Source organism: Larus michahellis, chromosome 1 (assembly GCF_964199755.1).
Source record: "Larus michahellis chromosome 1, bLarMic1.1, whole genome shotgun sequence".
In the NCBI taxonomy this organism is placed as follows: domain Eukaryota; kingdom Metazoa; phylum Chordata; class Aves; order Charadriiformes; family Laridae; genus Larus; species Larus michahellis.
Genome location: NC_133896.1, coordinates 61,173,374 through 61,193,741, shown reverse-complemented (window position 1 = coordinate 61,193,741; position 20,368 = coordinate 61,173,374). Strand labels below are relative to the sequence as shown.

Here is a 20,368-nt window from a genome sequence, read left to right as displayed (position 1 = left end):
ACCTGAATATTATCCACAGTGTGCCAATGGCAGCCAAGTGTTTTTTCTCAGGCATTTTCAGTGAGGGTATGAGCTCATCTTGTAAATGATAAACTAAAGGAAGAACGTACACTCTTGAGGCCTGATGAAAGCCAATAAATGTGATCGCAGGCATAAAGGCTGGTTGTTTAAAGGACAAAAAACAATAAGATGAAATTAACATTTTGTAGAAGAACAGATCAAAACTGTCCAGTATATCAAAGTTCAAGATACCATTACTGTTTGTGGTTAACAAAGAAAGAGGAACCCTTGGAAAATAGACTGTGTACTGGCATCAGTCAGAGGTGCCGGCAGTAAATCATAATTTCTGACCACTCTCAGGCCTTTACACTATCTTTCCAAAAAGAGTAAAGCAACCAGATCTCATTGCTGAGATTATGTAGGATGAATTCAGTCATCCCTGGAGCAGAATTCAAGAGGGTATGGGGGAAAAGGGAGGGTTATATCTTATTAATAAAGCAGCTTACATCATCTCAGGTCGTTTTGCCGAGTGGCAAATTCAACTGTGTAAGGAAGAGATGCAATTACGGACCCATCAGCTTCGGTCCTGAACCTGCAAAAGATAAGTGCACCCCATCTGTACCAAGAGCGGTCCCATTGTCCAACCAACCAAGTCCAGGTTAAGCCCATGCATAAATCCTGGGTATACGTGGGACCCCTGACCATTGCAGACGGGTTTACTGCAGAAAAGAATACTCATGAGCGCACCAGCTGTATTGATACAACGGTATATACAGACACCAGGAGGAGACACTGCAGGAGGAGTCTTCCTCCCTTTCACACCTCAGCCACACCTCCCCTTTCCTGTTTTTACCCCAAAGTCTTCCCTGAAGACTCAAAGTCAAATCCAGAGCCCTCCATAAGGGCATAGGTGAGACAGACCAGTACCACAGAGGTCCCCAAATCCCAGTTCCCCCTGTGGAAGGAGAAGACAGAGGAACTGGTGTCTTCCCTTGAAGAGCTGGCAGGTTTGTGATGCTGCCCTCTGCCAGATAAATTGGGCATGAGGGAGAGACCAGAACCTCAAACATCCAAATTCCTCAACTCCTTTAGTCACCAAAACTATGCAAGTCCAGACGCAATGTCACACCTACCAGCTACCTTGCTTGTCATCCATGACAGCTGCATTCACAAGCTAGCTCCCACAATGTTACTTTTCTGCTAAGTTTTACTCATATGACAAGCTCTTTTCTCAAACTCCGTTCCTTTAGCATGTTTGACCCTGAAAACCCTGCCTCGGCAGAACTCCTCCCCATCCACCAAGTACAAGGTTAGAGAAAACTGACTACATTACCTACAACAGCATTTAAAATTCAAGTGCACTGGAGCAATATATTTCAGAATAAAAGCTTTGAAAAGGTACCTAAAGAGTATTTTAAAAGTTGAAAGCGTCTCAGTATGTCATGGAAAGAAGATGATAAAATCCCACTAAGTATTTATTTATTACAATTACAACATGGTGATACTTCATGTTCAGTACCTAATAAACAAATATGCAACTTCTTGAATGTCAAACCTTGGAATATATATTTTGAAGTCCTGGGATGCAAGACGAGACCATCATTACCTGCAGAAGAAGAAAAAATAATGACTGATTTAAATCAGCACATCTCTATGGACCTCAGCAGGACCGTGCTTCTGTAAAAATCTGATAGAAAACTTCAGTTTGAATATTAACACAAGTGAATCTTGAGGACAGAGCAGCCCCTGGGCTGCTTCAACAATGCCGTACAATTTGCTAGCTGTGGTCTACACTGTGGGCTTCAATCTCTCCTCCCTCAAAGAGGAGCTTGAACTGCACTGCCTCAATTCCCTGCTTGAGAGAGAAAGAGTCTCTTCTCCCTGAAAGAAGAAAGGTGACTTTTGTTGGCTTTTTACTTACTGTATCAAGATGTAATCATGTTTAATTGTGATATTAAATAATGTGAAGTTAAAGCATTCTCTAATAAAACAAATCTTATAAATAGCAAACATCTACCTTCTTTTCCATCATGTTCATATTAACATTTTCATTCAAACAAGGGGTTTCTCTCGTCATCTTTTGTGAAGGCTTTTTAATCAGAAATAACTAAAATTATGGAATTTCTGATCTTACATTAAATAAAAATTCACAACGTTTATTCAGGATGCCTTTTGCAGAACCAAACAAAGTACGAGCACCACCTGAGCAAGATGGCATGGAAACTACCAGTGCACACTTACAACAACTTGTCTATACTTGCAATGTTAATCACAGAGCACTGCAGGTGGGGTTTTCTGAAATGCTCTGCATTGGCCCAGTTCCCAGTAGGCCCGCACAGGGTGCTCTGTAAGATGTGATCAAGGTTAATAAAGATTATGGAAAGCATCACCATCACGGGCTGATCCTTTCTCCTGACCTCAAGAGAAGAATTGAACGGATGAGTGCAACAAGATCATGCCACATATCTTGTACCTCACTTCTTAGTTCATAAAATAAATCCTTGACTTTCTGCGTAGAAGTAAAATGGTTGTTTCTTAGGAAAATTGTAATTTATAGCCAGAAAGACTGGTTGGGATCAGTCCAATCCTTCCCACGGATGGTTAATGAGAAGAAAGATCCTTCTCGTCCTTTTTGCCAACTCCTCCATTCCTTTTGCTGTGATGGTTTGGAATCAGTTTAACGTAGGTTTTGCTATTGAGGATTCTGATCTTCTCACCCTAGCCATAAACAGTAGCAGAATTTTCTGGAATTTTCTTTTACTGAAATATTTTTATCAGTTTTTCTCTTTATTATTGATCAGCCTTTTGAACCACCAGGTCCCTCCCTGACAACCTGTAGCTGCCTGCCTTGGCTTTCCTCAGAGGTACTGCAGGGGTGGGACACCAGGAGCGTGACAAGAGGGTTCTAATCCAAAAAGATAGGTGAGAACTACATAGAGGCCCTGAAACGATGGTTGTGCCTTGCTCTCCCCGTCTGTCTATGAGAACAAGGAGCCCCACTACAGATGAAACCTAGAGCCACGAGGCTTAGCAAGTCCCAGGTAACAACTGTGCTAAAAACCAAGACAGCCTAAAGCTAAAATAGATTTTAAACTGAAGATAAAATATACCTCATGGTGAGAGCAATGGCCGAGTATGAATCGCATTCAAATTCTATCTCTGAAGCCAACTGAGCAGGATTCAACCTTGTCTTACACCGATTACAAGATGGCTATCCTAATTAGTGGCACCCACTATTCAGGGTTGTTCTCTTATTTTTTTTAGGAAATTCTGAATTTTACCCTGATAAGTGATAAAAAATGGACATTTTTGATAGCATCAGTGCTTCATGCCCCCTTTTTTTTTTTTTTCCACATAGTTTTATATAGCAGCCGTTCCTGGGCAGTATTTGTGCAGCTTTTATTCACTGCCTGAAAGTGGAAAGGATGCTTTGGGCTTCTGGTTTTGCTCATAATTTCACATTGGCAAAGTTTGTTCAAATCCCGTTAAAACCTCTAAACCTATCTGTGAGCCAAAAAAGGTACGGCTTCAGAAGGCAAAAGAAATAAATCTCTTTGAAATGCTAATGGAGTGGAACATTTTCTGCTATTTCAAGAAATAATCTAGCCTTTTGGAAAATTTGTAAAGGGTTTGCTCTAATGAAGATATTTTAATTTATGACATGCAATTATAGTTCAGTGAAAACAATATTGTGCTGTCACAGCCTCGCTCCTTGTGCTGTGAAAATAGAAACGCCATTATGAGAGAGAAACTGCCGCTTTTAGGAACACACAATGTTTCACTAGCTTTGGCGAAGACGAACAAAGCACTGAGCTCTATGTGCGTATCTGAAAGGTACAGTATTCTTTTCACAGTGACACTTCAGTTACTTTTCTTTGAGCATTTTTAAGGGGGAAAAAAAGTGTCTAGCATGAGTCTGTCAGGAGCCCCGAGGAACTGGAATAAAAACACACATAGACAGTACAAGGCTTGGTATTGTACCAGCCGCCACGCGCGTGATTTAAAAGCCTACCTAGGGCACCAGGCTAGGTCCGGTAACAGAGAAAAGACGTTATGCCCAAATATTGCTCGTCAAACTAAAGTCTAGATCTGGGAACACGGAAAAAAAAAAAAAAAAAAAGGCTTCAAAAGGAAAATAAAACAATGCTGCTAAAATAGGCCTGATTATGTGGGTCACTAAGTACTGTGTATTTCCCCTGTAGCATTTCATAGTGGTTACTGTTGCCAGGGGAAGCTTGATCCTCTCATTATGTATGTTTGTCTTTCACATCAGAGCTCCTCTCTTTCTTTCCATGCCCCAGCACTGTAACAGAAATAAAAATAAGGAATGAACCCCCATTATTACCCAAATACCTACAAAGCAGAGGGAGTGACCCCGGCGGGTCGGCGGGTCAGCCCCCTCATCATTGATGCACTTGCTCCAGCGGACCCCTGCCTTTTGTCGCCGGGTCAAAGCCAAGACCTCTGCTGAGTGTCCTCAGTGAAGAATTAACAAGTGTGACAATTTGCGGTCCCTCCTCCCCCCCCGCCGCCAGCCCCCAGTCTTGCCTGTGTGAATGCTGTAAATAGAGACATCTGGATGGAGGCCTTTCACTGCAGTAATTGAAAATGAACATGGATCAAGTTCTGGCCTGTTGTATTCATAAATCTTCAGGCTTAATTACATTAAAGGGAAATCTAGGGCCCGGCTCTATGGAAACGGCAGATCCTATCGGGCTCTCAGATCATGAATCTTTACGATAAGTGTTTTTCCTCTCTTCGGGACAGCCGGATGAGAAATTTTGATTGGGTCTTTCCAGCATCAGAAACCCGGCAAAGATCTATAATTGTGCTTTGCCTTTGCCTTTTCCTTCGTACGGGACACGTTTCCACCAGCGGGGAGCTGGAGGACGCGGATGTGTGAGGCGTCAGGCTGCCGTCGTACCAGGCGTTTAGGGGATTGATCCCGGAGGGCCACACACCTTCCGTGTGGAAAATCAGGAAGAGGGCAAATGCGTAGCTAGCTCAGTGTCACGGTTTTTGCAGGCACAGAGCCCTTGGTTCTGCTTCTCAACGAAAGCTGTGGGACAATAAGCAAACGGGGTCTGCAGTTCCGCTTGCTCATCTCCACATTTTTGAAAAGAAAAGGGATTTTGAGTTCAGTGGAAGCTTCCTTCACGTCTGCCTTTCAAAAACTTAGCTGTTGTTGAAGGAACAAACTGATATTCTGAAAAATCAATAAACAAACCAGCCAGTAGCAGAAGGGCAAGAATTTTGGATTTCAAATGACACTTTCTAGTCATTAAGAGCTGGTTGTTTTGCAAAAGCACTGACACTTTCGGCAGCATTTTCTGTCTCTGTTAACAATCTCTCATCACAGCTACAGACTCCACAGTGAGCTTGTACGTGATGCAGGTTTTCAATGCAGCAGAAGCTTTGATAAAAAGAACACTCCAAATGGAATAAAGAAACACAAAAGCCAAGATATTTTTATGTGAGGGAAGGGTTTTCCTAAACCCTACCCAGAAAAAGTGCTGGTGTAGACAGACCCCTTTAATTAAATTCTGCAGGAACTAATCTGATAGCATGTAAGTTGACTACTGTCTCCACAGCCACCAGACAATGCCAGACAATATGGCCAAGTAAAACTGAACCCTTCTGTTCATTGACCATTGGAAGAATATGGTACAACAAATACGGAAATCCTGTATCTTGGCCTTTATACGCATTCTGAATGCTACCGTGTGGTGTTTTTTTTATAATTTTGCTTATGAGCACTTTGAAGCTAAAGAAATACTAAAATTCACCAGAAAAAGAATATTTTAACCAGCTTGAAACCAGCACAAAAGCTCAAGACCTTTTGTAAAAAAAGAAAGAGGGGAGGGGGGAAAACAAAACCACCCACCTACTTCCCAACTGCAATTTTGCTTCCATGAAATTTCAGCCTGAATGAACTTCAATACCACGCTACAAATTTTTAGGTAATAATAGCAGGGTGAGCTCCATGCAGAACCCCAAATTCGGTCCTCAGTCCCCACGGCTACAGGTTGCCCCCGAACCACCCAGGTTTCTCCACCCCACTCCTCGCCCAGCAGGGAAGCTCTGCAGCAGCAAGCGGCGATCAGTAGCAAGCAGGTCCTCCAAAACAACAGCCTGTCCTGCCCCGCAGCGCAGGGGCACATTGCAAGAAATAAAAGCTCCTGAAAAATACCTCCTGAACTGGAAACGCGAGTGACCCACCCTTTTTAACAGATCATCATTTTGTTGCAGGATTTGTACAAGCTGCTGCGGCAGAAAACTATCAGTGACGTTTGCTCTGCAGAAGGGCAGGGTTACTTACAGCCTCCAAAGAACCAGTGCTCCAGTAAAAAGTGTTCTTGCTGTCAGTATTTACCATCATATTGACAGAAAGGGCTGGGTAATGGCTCAGGGATTATTCATATGAAACCTGGAGCCAGTGGCACTGTAAGTTATAGAAAGAGGACAAGCTCCCAAAGCAGTGGCCGTGCATCTGAGAGAGAAGGGAGACGCTTTCTGCCAGCGGGGCTCAGGGGCTGCGACAGAGATCCAGAACTACAGACTTGCACCTGAGCTCATACGTACATCTCCCTACAAGGCAGGAGGGTGACAACAGTGCCAAATTATTCATATTTCCATGAGGCCAGTCCTTCTCTCTCTAAGACTTTTGTACCTGACAGGTTTACTCACATGCCTTTTGTTACTTTCCAGCAATTCTCCTCTAAGATTCCAGATGTTATCTTTATCTTAATTGTAGGTTTAATTATTGAATCATTTAGGCAGAGTCCATTTTATAGAGGTCTTTCTGTCATACATTTGAAGGGAACTCCAGATTCTGGGCCCCCTTTTACTACCACCGAAGAGGGACTACTCCAGCAGTAAAATTAGCAAAGGCAACAGAACTGAGCCCCCAGGGGTTTAACCACCCACATTGTTCATAGCATTTGGGAGATGCCAAAGTTGTTTGCAAATGTGATATGTCTTTCTCAGTTCTGAAACTTTCAAACTGTGCGGGTGATTGGGGCTAATTCCTATTACATGCCCATACCACCTGCCTTATGTTGCTCATCCTATTACAGCACCTGTTCCTCTTTCAAACTGAGCTTTCCCTCCTTCCTCTCTTCCGCCGGTACCCAGGCTCGTACCCTCTCCTCTACCCGCCTCCTCACTGAGTGGGTCAGAATTCAGCCCCTGCGCCACACAGCGACTCCTCTGATGCTCCTCCTCTCCTCCTGGCCGTCAGGCAAGCCTAAACGGCAGCACTGAAATACACTGTGGGATGCCCTGCTCCTTCAAATGCTTTGAAAGGAAAGTAAATCAGCAATTTTACATTCTTTTTTCCTGGCAATGAGTATGCAAAAACAGCAATTTATTAAAAAATAAATAAACCAATTAAGCCAGCATTATGGATTTAGTCCTGCTCATCATTCATCAGTGCCTATCTGGAGTCTTCCAGAGCTAGTTGGTCTCTATCAGCGTAATTTATTGTCCTTAAAAAATTAAATGTACATTAGAAAGCAGCCGTTGTGCATGTGTACTGCAGTATGATGTACTCTTCCTTGCTGCCTGTGCCGATGCTCGCTGTGAGTTCATTAAAGAAAGTAAATTGATGTCTGCTTTTTTTTTTTTGCTATACTTTGTGGCAATATGCTTACATGAGACATTCTTTCTGCACAATTTTATTTAAATTCTGCAGAGACTGGGTGCCTAACTTCCAGTGGTATCTTTGACAGTACCAGTTTGTGCTACCTGCAACCACAAAAACAATGCCTCAAACATTTCAAATGAGGTGGATTCTCCAGAAATAACCAATAGTAATACTTTATATAACCATTAACTTTGCAACAGGCAACTTGTAAAGAAAATCCAATCATAACAGTAAAATTTGAAACAACTTTTGTTTAATTCCATTCTTTACCAATCCTAAATGTACAGCTGCTGATGAATCCCACCATGTATAATTCAGATGAAGATCCATCATGAATATGATGGACACTAATGAATCAAACATGTTGTACAGATCCAGACAGCCAAAAGCCACACCGGGAAGTGAGGATATGATCTCTCTAAAGAGCCCAATTCCCCCACACTCTCAGACCTCCCGTATATTTGCTCACATCCCAGTTGCCACATATATCTAGTTTCTCCTTCTACCCACACAGGCAACTACTTTGAAGAAGGCAATTATTAGGGCTCTAAGGGGACAGCAGTAGCTCCTTTGCTCAAGCTTAAGCCAGCGTTTTGACCAGAACAGTTTCTGCACAGCTTTTTCATGCCGGAACTGTATAATTTGAGACACCAAAATAGTTGGGATGAAAATGCCACCCCCTGTGCAGTGGGACAGCACCAGGCCCTACTAGCCAAAGTCTTCATAGGGAACATCAAACTACACCCTAATTTCATGGGGAGCCTCTGTAAAGACCTCTATGAATATTGATGCGTAAGCCATATAGCATAAAAAATAGTTACTGGGGCATTTCCCTTTCCCGAGGCAAGACGTCTACCTGAGGTAGTTATTTCAGCAATACCTGAAGCCATTCGTGTCCTGCACTGACCAAGGAGTCGCTGCCATTCCTGGGATGCCTGAGCCTGCCTGCCCCATGGCAGGGAGACATCAGGAAGAAAATATTGCAATAGCTGCTGAGAGACAGGCAGGGACGTCTCCATTTTGAACAAAGAAAAATCAAAAAGGCTCCAAACACCATAAAACTTACACAGAGTCTCCAGTATTTTGCCAGCGATATGAGTTAGGAAGTTATTAGAGGCATCTTCATGTTTGACACTGTTTCTTATTTATGTCTCTTCTCCTTTTGGCTCTACAAACTCTACAGTCTGGCATACCTGGCATAAAGGTAAAGATTCTTTACGATGCAGTTGTGTTGCGTCTTTACCATCAAACAGATCGAATATATCTGTTGCAAGCCCAGAAACCTTGGAAGACAACTGAAAGACAACACGTTTAATTTCTCCATGACTGCACTGCCTGAATTTCATATACATGTAAATGGAGTATATAAATATACATAGTCCAAGTAAACTTGAAGTTTCAGTAAAACTTAGTACACCCAAAAACCAGAGCCCTCTGCCATCACATGGAGGCCTCACAGTGTCTCTGCATATGCTGAAAAGATCCAGTGACAGCTGGCGAGGTCATTGTAAATGAGGGAAAAAGAGAGTCTTGTCTCCATTACCAAACGGCAGCAACTAATCACTGTCACATGATGATGTGGTTCTGGACTGTCCACAGGTTTATTGTGGCCATTAACCTATTCAAATATTCTACTTGAGGAGGAAAAAAAAAGTCTGGGGCCCAGTCTGGATCCTTAGGTCTTCTGCAGTCATTTCCACCGCTACAAAAGTCACCATAAAACATCACCAAATCAGATCACATCTATATGAGACAAATACAGTGAGGCAAACTGGAGCCTTAATATAGAGACTATTACTGTCTACAACCCTCATGCATGATCTTTTATCCTGCAAGCAATGCAAAGTAGCTTTTGCAGCTTGCACTGAAAGACGAGCCCTTTGGTATTTACTGCGCAGTCAGGGGAACTCATCAGGGAGCCACTGAGGCTTTGCAAGCTCACACACCGCTTCACCCCACAGCAACCTGTTCATGCCACCGCGCTTTCAGGCCAATAGTACTTTATGGCCACCTCGCTATAGTGCAAATAATTACACTGGAGCAGAGAAAGGGTAAAACAGACTGCAGGAAGGAGGGACAGGAATTGCCTTTTTCCTCCCATTTTGGAGTTAATGCTCTTTGTCAGGTATTTACATTATCTTAACAATAGGAGGTTGATTCCCACACTGATTTTCTTATGGGCTGTTAACATTGAAAATTATACATAGGCAATGAATAGTTTCTCCAGCTACCACAGATTATTTTAAGTGAGTCTCATGAATTCAAGAAAGTGTTAACTTAGAGTCATCCATTCTTTTGGTTGGTTTGGGTTTTTCTGCCTCAAGGAAATGAACCGCATGAATGTGAGACAAAACAATATTATATTGGGCATATGCCTGCGCTGCATGAGGCTGACGCTTTTCACGCACTGCATGCAGCCACCACCGTACCTAGAATAAAATCATATATACTAACCAAATTGACAGCAGGACATCCCATAAGTGAACATTACACAAACCTTCATCCACAGAAAAGTTCCTAACGCTGTGTAATCAGCGCTCTGTGGTGGTCAGACACAGTGGGAAGTCCCTGCATCTTTGCAGTTCATGGCAAAACCTGGTTTACCCTCAAGGACAATTTAGGAAAGGAGGGAGGTTAAGACACAAGACTGAGTTTCGGAAACCCTAGCTTAAAATTGCCGTGGGCAGGGCACTCTGTGTGACCTTTGGAGATGACATCAGGTTTGCCTGATAACATGACTGTATTCTGTGTGGATGCACCCCCAAGCTAGCGCCAACAACCAAGCTCAGGTATTCTGAGGTGGGCAGGAGGGGCAGCCTGGAAATAGCACACGGTAACATCCTGAGTGGGTTTTTTCAGCCTCCCCAGCGCTCTGCACTGCCACAACGACACTAGCAGTACCTAAACTACCTAATGTACATCCAGCTGATATATGTTCACATGATCTTCACAAGGACTTTCATCTCTTGGGGAGGCACTGAGACCACCTGCCCAAGGAACTGAACCTGAGTGCCTCAGTTTGCCCTCCCAGCATCTCCATAGCTGAAGAAGCCATGGTCCTGACTCTACACCTCAGACCTGTATCTGACCTGTCTAAAATTGGCTTTGTAATGCACCTCCGACTGGAAACTAGGGAAAAAAAATACTACTCTAGGTGCCTGTCTAGTTTATAATGACTTTAGAAGCTCAGTGTCACTGTAGGTTTTTATGGTATCTATTTCTGTAAAGATGTGGTCTCAGATGAGCTTCCTAGGTGATGCTCTAGCAATTGTTAAAATAATGATCTTTTCTAATAACCAAAGTAGTTCTCTCACGGACAAATGCAGCCCCTTGTGCTCTTCTTAAATTGATGTCATAGAGAAGTATTCAGCATAGAAGAAATTGCCAGGAAGTTATCAATAAAAATCTGAGCAATACCCTTTTTCTTCTAAACTGAGCAAGTCAAAGAAATAGACGAAAATAATTTAACGGTGTGTGAACGCAAAGTCCCATGCGTGATAAGGAGTGTATTGCGGACACTTAACACATCTGCCTCTCTATAGCTGCATTTTATTTAGTGCTGTGGAAGTACAGATGCTTCCCCACTAGTGGAACCACATAGTTTCCAAAAGCTGTCTTCCATTGAGAGGACAATTGTTTTCTATAGAGATGAGAAACAAATACCCATGACCCACGTCACCTTGCCCCAGCAGGCTTTTGCTGCGGCTTCCTCTGTGCAAATACAACAAAGTCTGGCAGCAGTCAATCCTGCCAGCCCACACTGAGCCACCACAGAGTGCGTAGCTATTTACCCTTCCTATTAATCTGTCAGTGTTCTAGTCAAACACGTGAAACAATATGGTGTGTGCATATCTTGACTGGTCATTGCTAAGTTACTGAGGAGCAACATGAATGAGTGGAAAACCATGCAACAAACTATAACGCTAGATTTTTAAGGTATGGAATATTGGAGTTCTCAATTGTCAGCGCGAAGGAAGCAGCCATGGTGTTCGTAGCACGGTGACAATAATGCGAAAGGCAGAAACTACAACCAGTCTGCCTCTTTCAGCATACAATAAATGGGCCCTGTTTGTTTTGCTCAGATGCAGATTTAATCCCAACTCTTTTATAGGCTCCCTGCTCAGCGCAGTCAGGAAACAATTAGGAAACTTGGGATCCTGTCCTTCAGTTTACTCCACACAACCAGACTGCTGCCACAGTGTGGAAACCAATGACTGCAGTTACCAGGGATGTGGCAGGGCTACATTTTGAAGCATTTGGAAGCCGAAATAATGTTTACATAGAAACCCTGTTACAGAAACACGGTTGAATCCAAAAGCTGTATAGTGGATAACTCCGTAGCGTCCACTCCAGCACTCCTTACTCAGATAAATTCAGCTCAGCGGTAGCAATTCTTGCCCAGGAGAGCACCTTTAAGAACAAGTCAGTACACGCTGTCAGGCTGCTGAGACAAGCACACTGCTTGCCCTTCTCAAAGTAATAATCTTATTTGATGATGCTTCAAGGCTCTGTCAGAGCTGAAAATTCACACTGCCTGCTATCTCTTTAATCCGTTTCCTTGCCATGAACAAAAGGAAGAGTGTGCGTATGAGAAAGCAGAAATAGAGGATATGGGTCAAAGGGTATATTCTGAGTGTCAGGAAGACTTTATCTCAATCAGAATAGTCTTTCCACAGTCAGCAAACTCCCCAGAGCCAACAAGAACTGCAAAAAAGGATGACTACAGACTTTACAAAACTAAATGACGAAGTCCTAATAACAGTATGTAGCCATTTTCAAAAAGCTTGACCTGCCCTTTGCTTTATGGTTAAAAAAGTTCTACTTCGTCACTATTGGAAGAGAAGGTAAATTTTGCTTATGTGCCTAAGCACCTATATAAATATACATGTCCGAAGGTATTTGTATATGTAAATCAAATTATGCCAAGTAATTCATAATGAATGAAGGCAAATTAGGGATTCACTGCTGCAACCACTTCCATGCATTGCTTTATACTTCTAACTAGTCCCATCAACTTCAGTAATACTATTTATATATGAAAGTATACAGATGGATAACCCTGAAAGGTTTTGGCCTTAAGATCCCACACTTGATTGGTATTAACAGAACTACACAAGGGTCTAAAGAATTCCTGGATTAGGCTGCAAACTAGTGATTTGCAAAGTGATAAATTGCAATAATTAATTATGTTGTAATTGTCCTAGCCAATATCCATTTGAATGTGAGGTTCATTGTCTGATCAACTCCAAGTTGACCAAAATAGGACATAGTATACATCTCTCTGGACTTCTGAAAGATGAACGGTCCAGAGATGTCCAAAAAAGTGTCTGGAACAGATCCAAAGGCAAAGAAAATATCTTAATCTCAGTCCACGCTCAAGCGACAACTAGCGAAGCATACAGAAAGCAGATCTACCCCACACAATCAAGCTATCAGTCTCGAGTACTTACAGGCAAAATATCACCCAACTAGTAAATCACTGCTGGTCATGCTGAACTTACTTAACCTCATTATCACAAAGCACAGGTAAGCACATCAGCATTTCAAGAGGCATGGGAGAACCACAGTTTCACTGGTAACATAATTAAGGTGCTAAAATCCATAATTAAGGTGCTAAAATCCCTGACTGATATTTCTTTAAACTTGCAAGGAAATGCCACTTACTCACAACCCTGTTTTGCTAAAGCCCACACAGAATGGGAGCAGCAAGAGCTCCCCTGCCCCATCTGACACTGCGTGCTAAGGTCTAGGAGTGACGGTGTTAGCACCAGCACACCCAGTCAGAGTCAGGTTTTCACAAAATATCCCAAGGCTTGTCCCACACAAAAGGTTTTGGTGATGCTTTAGCCAAAGATAACAGATTGCTGTTTAACTCAGGGTAATTAATGCAGTTGCCAATTGTAAGGTAAGCATATCTAACTCATAACAGGAGAGGAACACATGCATGTACCTGGGGTTGAAACTCCTAGATGCGATACACTTACTGTGGCAATTAGGCTTGCTCAAAGGGGTAAAAAACCACAGAATCAGAGTAGCAACTCCCTGCTCAGCAACTTCACTGAAATTTTGAGCGAGGCAAAGCCTGCCAAGGTCAACAAAAGATTCATTGTACTTTGTTTCAACTCCATAGTTAAGGTCTATGTGAGGAGTTAAAAAAAACCTCACATTTATTCCGTCATATCGATACAAGAGGTAACTACCAGAAAGCAAGAATTTTGCACTAAGAACCGATGTTTTGAACTGTAGTACCTTGAACTGTAGGTTTAATAGGACAAGCCATACCCCTGCAAGGTTAAACTGCAGTAGTAGAGTTTTCATACTAAACTCTTGTGCAAGTACCTTCAGAGTGCTTACATAAAACTAAAAAGCTCCAACTCACCTTAAAAAAAAAAAAAAAAAAAAGTATCTCCCTTTTTAAAATAAAACACAACCAAATTGTTTGGGGAACAGAGAAGACGGTTTCATTTATTAAGAATGAAGTAGATCATATCATTCAGTTCCTCCTTCATTGTAGTTGCTCCCGACTCATTCCAATTTGCAGGAAAGCTGTACAGAGGAGCTGCAGATCTCAGGCTAGTGATCTTAAACTACCAAGCATTAGTTTACTTTTGTGGGTCCCTCAGAAATACAACTCTCTTTCAAGTGAAAGCCTGCTTATTTATTTCTGTTCCAGTTAAAAAAGTCATGCGTGATTCCAGAGGCTCCCAAATGAATCAAGACATGATATTTCCGAGCACTGCCTGTCATACAAGAGATGTGTGACCACGCTCTGGTTTCCCCACCTTCAGTTAACGCCCTCGCCACGATATCAGATCACTTTCCAAGTGAAACATGCAGCAGTCTTCTCTGGTTCAAATACGCCATATTTCAATAAATCAACAAAGTTGCATCCATAATTATGTCGATAATTGAAAAGAGATAGGATGAAGTTTGGGGGCAATTGAGAAGTCTTTTTTTTCTTTTTTTTTAAAAACAAAGTTCTTAGACACAGAACTAATCAAGACAAGGAATGTTGGTTTTTCTATAATTTACCAAAGTAAAACAGGTTTTGGTAAATTTAAGACTGCAGAGTAAATAAATAAATAGAAAAACCAACGTACAAAGAGAAATGTGAAGTCTTAAGGAACTGCATCCAAAAGGAAAAACTGGGAACTGAAAAGGGGAATGGCCCAAGGATCTAGAGAATCATAATAAGTTATATTTTTTCAAATGGCAAGAAAGTCTGCTTCATACAACATTTAAGTTTTATGAAATAATGAACAACTTACTTTGTTGTAGGGGAAGAAAGGATTTCTGCCTGGGCAGAGCTCTCCTGGATGCTAGTGAGCACCTTTGTTACAGGTTTTGAAAGTAAATACCTGTCCTTTCAGAAATGAAGAGCAGTGTTTACCCCAAGAAGTTTTTGGGGCCTTACTCAGAATACACTTAGGGGAATGAGAAACCCTGGGGTGCAGAGATGTCTTCTTCACCGGCCTGAAGTCGGTGAAGTTGAGGAGCATTTTTATGGGTTTCCTTAATCCTACTTTCTTACTTTATTTCAACACAAGAGGAAGAGAAATTGGTTTTTTTATAGTCTAATCCCATTTAACTAGTTTATAGTACCTAGACAAGAAAGTCTAGACTGTAATACCAGCCCCCCTTGGGCTGGGTGGTATAAACAAGGATGCTCCTCCACCTTCAGCACAGGCCCTTGCTTCACAGAGCGTGGGGATTTGGTGGCTGTTTCGGAGACACGCTTCAGAAGGAATAATAGAGTCTTAGCTCCTGCCACATCGTCACAGAGCAGCACCGATACCCTGCCGGATTACTAGGCTGATCTTTCCATTTCTCTTTTCATCTCATTTCTCTGTCTCCCAAGCTCAGCATCCTCTAAATGCTGGCATTTGTATTCAGTAATATTTCTGGTGCTTTTCTAAACTCCATAGTCTCAGATGAGTTAAAAAAAAAACAAAACTCCATTGTGCACAATTGTGACATGCAGTGTAACTTGAAAACAATGTCTCACCCCTCTATTTATATATATTTTTTGTGTGTGTCCTTTACAGCTCCCTCTTTGCAAACCACAGGTGTTTGCGGGCATAATGCTCCCAATGCTGTAGAAAAGAGTTTATTGTGAGGGGCCTTTTCTTTGCCACTTGTCCTAAACCTGTTCGCAAAGTGCTACATGCGTTCTACCGATCACCATAAAAATCAAGGAACAAGAAGTCCTCTGTAAGCCTGCCCAGCAGCGCCACTATGACATTGGTTGCGACAGCTTTGTGACCCTGCATTGTTTTCCATTCATTCACAAGCCTTTTTCTTTGCTTTCCTTCCCCCCCCCCCACTCTCTCAGAAAGAAATGGGAGGGGTGAAGGCTTTATAGGCATTTTTATCTACTGTAAAAAAAAAAAAAAGTGTGTGTGTGCCCGGGTAATAGATTTTAAAAAAAACCCACACAATGTGACAGCTACTTTGGAGAACACTGCGTGGAGTTACAGTAGTTATAGTTTCAAAAACCACCTGCAAACAAGTGCAGATACCATAGAAAACTGCCCTGAGGATTTCTTTTTTTCATTTTCCTTACATGCTGCTTCTTTTTCTTTCTTAAGTTCCCTCTTGCCATTCGAAGCCTGAAGTCGGTAATGAATTTATGTGACAGCTATGAAGCTAGTATTAAAATTGTGAATAGTGGCTAGCGGTGCTCAAGCCCTGGCCGTTAGCATCTTCACGCAGCAGTGAAAACAAGGCTGCGGCTGGGGAACGGGGCGGGAGGGGGACAGGCAGGCCCATGGCCCAGGTTTTCTCTCTTATTTATCTGTACACAACACTAGACTAGAGAGGGAAGTGGGGAGGGGCGGGGGGGACATGATGGAAAGAGCAAAATGGAAACATGAGGGCTCCTTCTTGTGCTTCTGCCAGGGAATGCTGAGGGAGAAGGGGGGAGAAACAAGCAGGGGGAGAGACTGGGGACATTTTTGGCTGCTTGTCCGTCGGAGCAGGGCGCGCAGAGGGGATGTAATGGGGACAGGGAGCAAAAGGCATCAGCTTTTGCGGTCATTTTAACGTGTTTGAGCAGCCTGAAGGAGTTGTGGCCACAGGCAGGTATAGGAGGGGACAGACAGGACAGCAAATGGAGAGGGGGGGATCTAAAGGTCTCTCCCCAAGGCAGGTGGGAGCAAATTTGTCACCCCCCCCAGTTTATTTTTTACACACATGCACACAAAGGCCAAGGGGACAGGACGGGGAGGGAGAGGTGCACAGTCAGGGGGTGAAGGGAGCCCTGTCTCCGTGGGGCGGACTGGGGGGGGAGGCGGACGGGGGGGCTGGCCGTCTCCTCCCCCCCACACTGAATGGGGAGGGAGGGCAGGAGAGAGGGGGTGTGAGTGAAGTGCGGGGGGGGGGGGGGGAGCAGGGTTAAAGTGGGGGGGGGCAGGGTTAAAGTGTCGTGGGGGGAGGCGGCCACAGCTAGAGAAGGGAAATGGAAATGGTGGGCACCCTGTGATTTCCCCGGCCTGCAGAGGGGCTTTTCGGGCGGGGAGGACACAGGGCTGGAGCTGGGTGGGCAGGGTGAGGGCTGGGACATGATGGGCTGTGATGAAATTGGGAAGTCGGGGTGGGGGGGCGGGGGAGGGAGAAAGGGGGAGGGAGGAAGGACGCGGTCGGGGGGGGGGGGGGAGATGCTATTAGCGGCGAAACCTCAAGAGCGAAGTTGAAGCAGAGAAAAGGAGCAATATGATCAATATGGTTTCATTGTTGAGCCCCCGCTTACCTCGGCGGGAGACCATCTGCTCCCTGTCAATGCATCACCTGCTTGTCTGGCCTGTTGGCTGGGCAACGCGGGGGCTGGGGAGGGAGCCGGGGGGGGATTAAGGGGACCGGGGGGCCCGTCCGGGGGCTGTCCCCCCCCGCCGCCACCGGGGCAGGGAGGGGGAGGTTGTCCCGGGCTGGGGAGCGTGGAGCCGGGCGGGCTCCTCGGGGCCGGGCTGTTTCCAGAGGGGGGCATAAAACAAACGCGGTGTTTGTAGCCAGCGGGGGGGGGGGGGGGGGGGGAAGTTCCGGGAAAGTCCTTCCTTGCCCCTGGAAGTCGGCGTTTTGCTGCACGCGCGGAATTTTAGGGATGCATGAGTGAGCCTGGCACAATGGACATCCCGGGGGGAGGGGGGGGGAAGGGCAGCGGAGGGGTCCCCGTAAAGCCAGTCCCATCGCCCGGAGTCACCAAAGGAAAAGAAGGCACAGTGCTCTCACATCCTCCCCCCCCACCCCACCCCCGGCAAGAAAATTCGGTGTGGAAGAAAAGGCTGAAATAGCGCAAGGATGTCACCCAGGCATTTTAATGCCACCACAAAATCCCTGCGTTTCCATAGGCTAAATGCAAGGTGGGGGTGGGGGGGAGGCAGAAACCCTCAGATGTTGTATAGCAATGAATGCAAATAAGGTGCTGAGTCTGTGTGTGCGATCCAAAATTATTTGATTTTTGGATGATTTTGAATACGTATGATATTAAATGCCATCCACTCGATAAGCAGATAAATTATAGCTCCCCGGATTCCAGGCTGAGTAGTACCAAAGCGCTTAACCAATCCCTCAGAAACTGTCAGAGGAGACAAAAAGTGTCCGGTGTGGAGTACCCTCGATTTTGGCATGTGCAGAAGGACAGGGCTGCCTCCTGCTCCTCACCGCAACTGGGTGCACCCCTGCAGCGGCCTCGGGAGCATCCCCATACCAGCTGCATGAGCACACTCTTCTGTGCAATATATGATTTCACTGACTTGCGGGGGGGGGGATGTTGTACATACATAGAGTTTTAAGTACGTATATATATGCATGTTTGCACATACACACTCCCACACACATCATCCTCTCAAGAGACCTTGCATATGCCTTATCCCATATAGAATCGTAGAATGGTTTGTGTTGGAAGGGATCTTAAAGATCATCTAGTTCCACCCCCCTGCCATGGGCAGGGACACCTCCCACTAGACCAGGTTGCTCAAAGCCCCATCCAGCCTGGCCTTGAACACTTCCAGGGATGGGGCATCCACAACTTCCCTGGGAAACCTGTTCCAGTGCCTCACCACCCTCACAGTAAAGAATTTCTTCCTAATATCTAATCTAATCCTACCCTCTTCTAGTTTGAAGCCATCACCCCTCATGCTATCACTACATGCGCTTATAAAAAGTCCCTCCCCAGCTTTCCTGTAGGCCCCCTTCAGATATTGGAAGGCTGCTATAAGGTCTTCCCGGAGCCTTCTCTTCTCCAGTCTGAACAACACAAACTCTCAACCTGTTTTCATAGGAGAGGTGATCCATCCCTCTGATCATCTTCATGGCCCCCCTCTGGACCTGCTCCAACAGATCCATGTCCTTCTTGTGCTGAGGACTCCAGGGCCTGCTGTTCTCTGTGTGTTACAGCTGCAGTACTGCCAGCCCGAATGCTCACAGCCGTCATGTTTGGGCATCTGATTACAAACATCACCTGTGAATCAGATTGTCCCAAAAGCAGGCTGATATTCTTCTCCCTTTGGAGTCAATGAAGGTCCATATGGAGTTACCCTTCTAAATCAACACCACCAGGATCTTGGGAAACGTCACACCCTGCTGCCTAATAAATGAACAAAACCCCTTGGCAAAACTTGCTGGTCTGCTGAGTTTCTCATTAGCAAATGTTTTGAACTTTTCTCACCCTAAATAGAAGTTCCAGGCAAGGACGAGGGGTGTACAAACAGGAGGGCATGAGAAGCCAAGTTAAACTCTCACCCTGCAGAGTTTTCCTCTTTACACAACGCTCATCAGGGAGCAGATTCCTCGGGTGAAAAGCTACCGGCAACATGCATTACAAACAACTGTATTTGGATACTGTTACGCATTGCAAAGCTATAACTGAGCAGAGCCAAGCAACTATTTCCAGTTTTAGAAATAACTCCTGTTACACGGAGTCCTGTGGCATACGCACAGAGAGGCTGCAAGTTAACAGATGACATGGCCCCTGTTCCAGTATCACCATAAGTCAAACAGGGTAGCACTTAACTCATCCTTCTAAGGTGAAATAAGGGCTGCTAACTGAATGCTTGTAAAGCTCTGAAGCTATGAAATGTTTTCATTAAATAATCTGTGTGAAAATGGCAACTTACTGTACTGACAAATGGAGCTTGTTAAAGCACCACAGAAATTTTTTCCAAGCCGTTAAATCAAAACAACCAGTGCATAGGACACATCAAGATGAAGAAAGGTGCTTTCTTGTTAGTCTGTAATCACTGTTAAAGCACTTTTTCACATGATACCACACTCAGATCTCAGAAATGTTAATGGAGTTTTCTATTGACATGCGGAACACAAGCAGTACATGCTTTTAGGTGTCACAGCTAATAGTCCTCAGTGCTTGCGTGAATCGATAAGGAGAAACCAGATTTAAAGATGGATATTTCGTTGCCCAGAATATTATTATTCTTTTACCTATCATCAGCTCTGAGCAATCCACACAGAAGGAATATGGAATATTTGCATTCTGGATGTACCTTGCACTTTTTAAAGAGTATATTTCTAAGCTAACAAAAGGTTACTGCATCAATTACAAGGTAAATGTGGAAGAAACAGCAAGAATCACTTCTAGGAAAACTAAAATCAATAGGTGGATAACTAATACTGAGAAACAAAGGTAAAGCACACATCTCATGACAATGTGTAAAGTACAACTTCTGCAATCTCCTTTACCAACTTGTTGAGGAAGTGGTTTGTATCTCCAGT

General features: G+C 44.1%; 1 long non-coding RNA gene across 1 annotated transcript; it reads right to left on the bottom strand.

Annotated features, from left to right (window-relative positions):
- Window positions 1-146: 146 nt before the first annotated feature.
- LOC141737769 (uncharacterized) lies at window positions 147-17,517 on the bottom strand. The gene is made up of 3 exons (XR_012585240.1): window positions 17,394-17,517; window positions 507-592; window positions 147-159 (listed from the first exon to the last, which is right to left on the bottom strand). It is a non-coding gene; the product is annotated as an uncharacterized LOC141737769 (long non-coding RNA).
- Window positions 17,518-20,368: the final 2,851 nt, after the last annotated feature.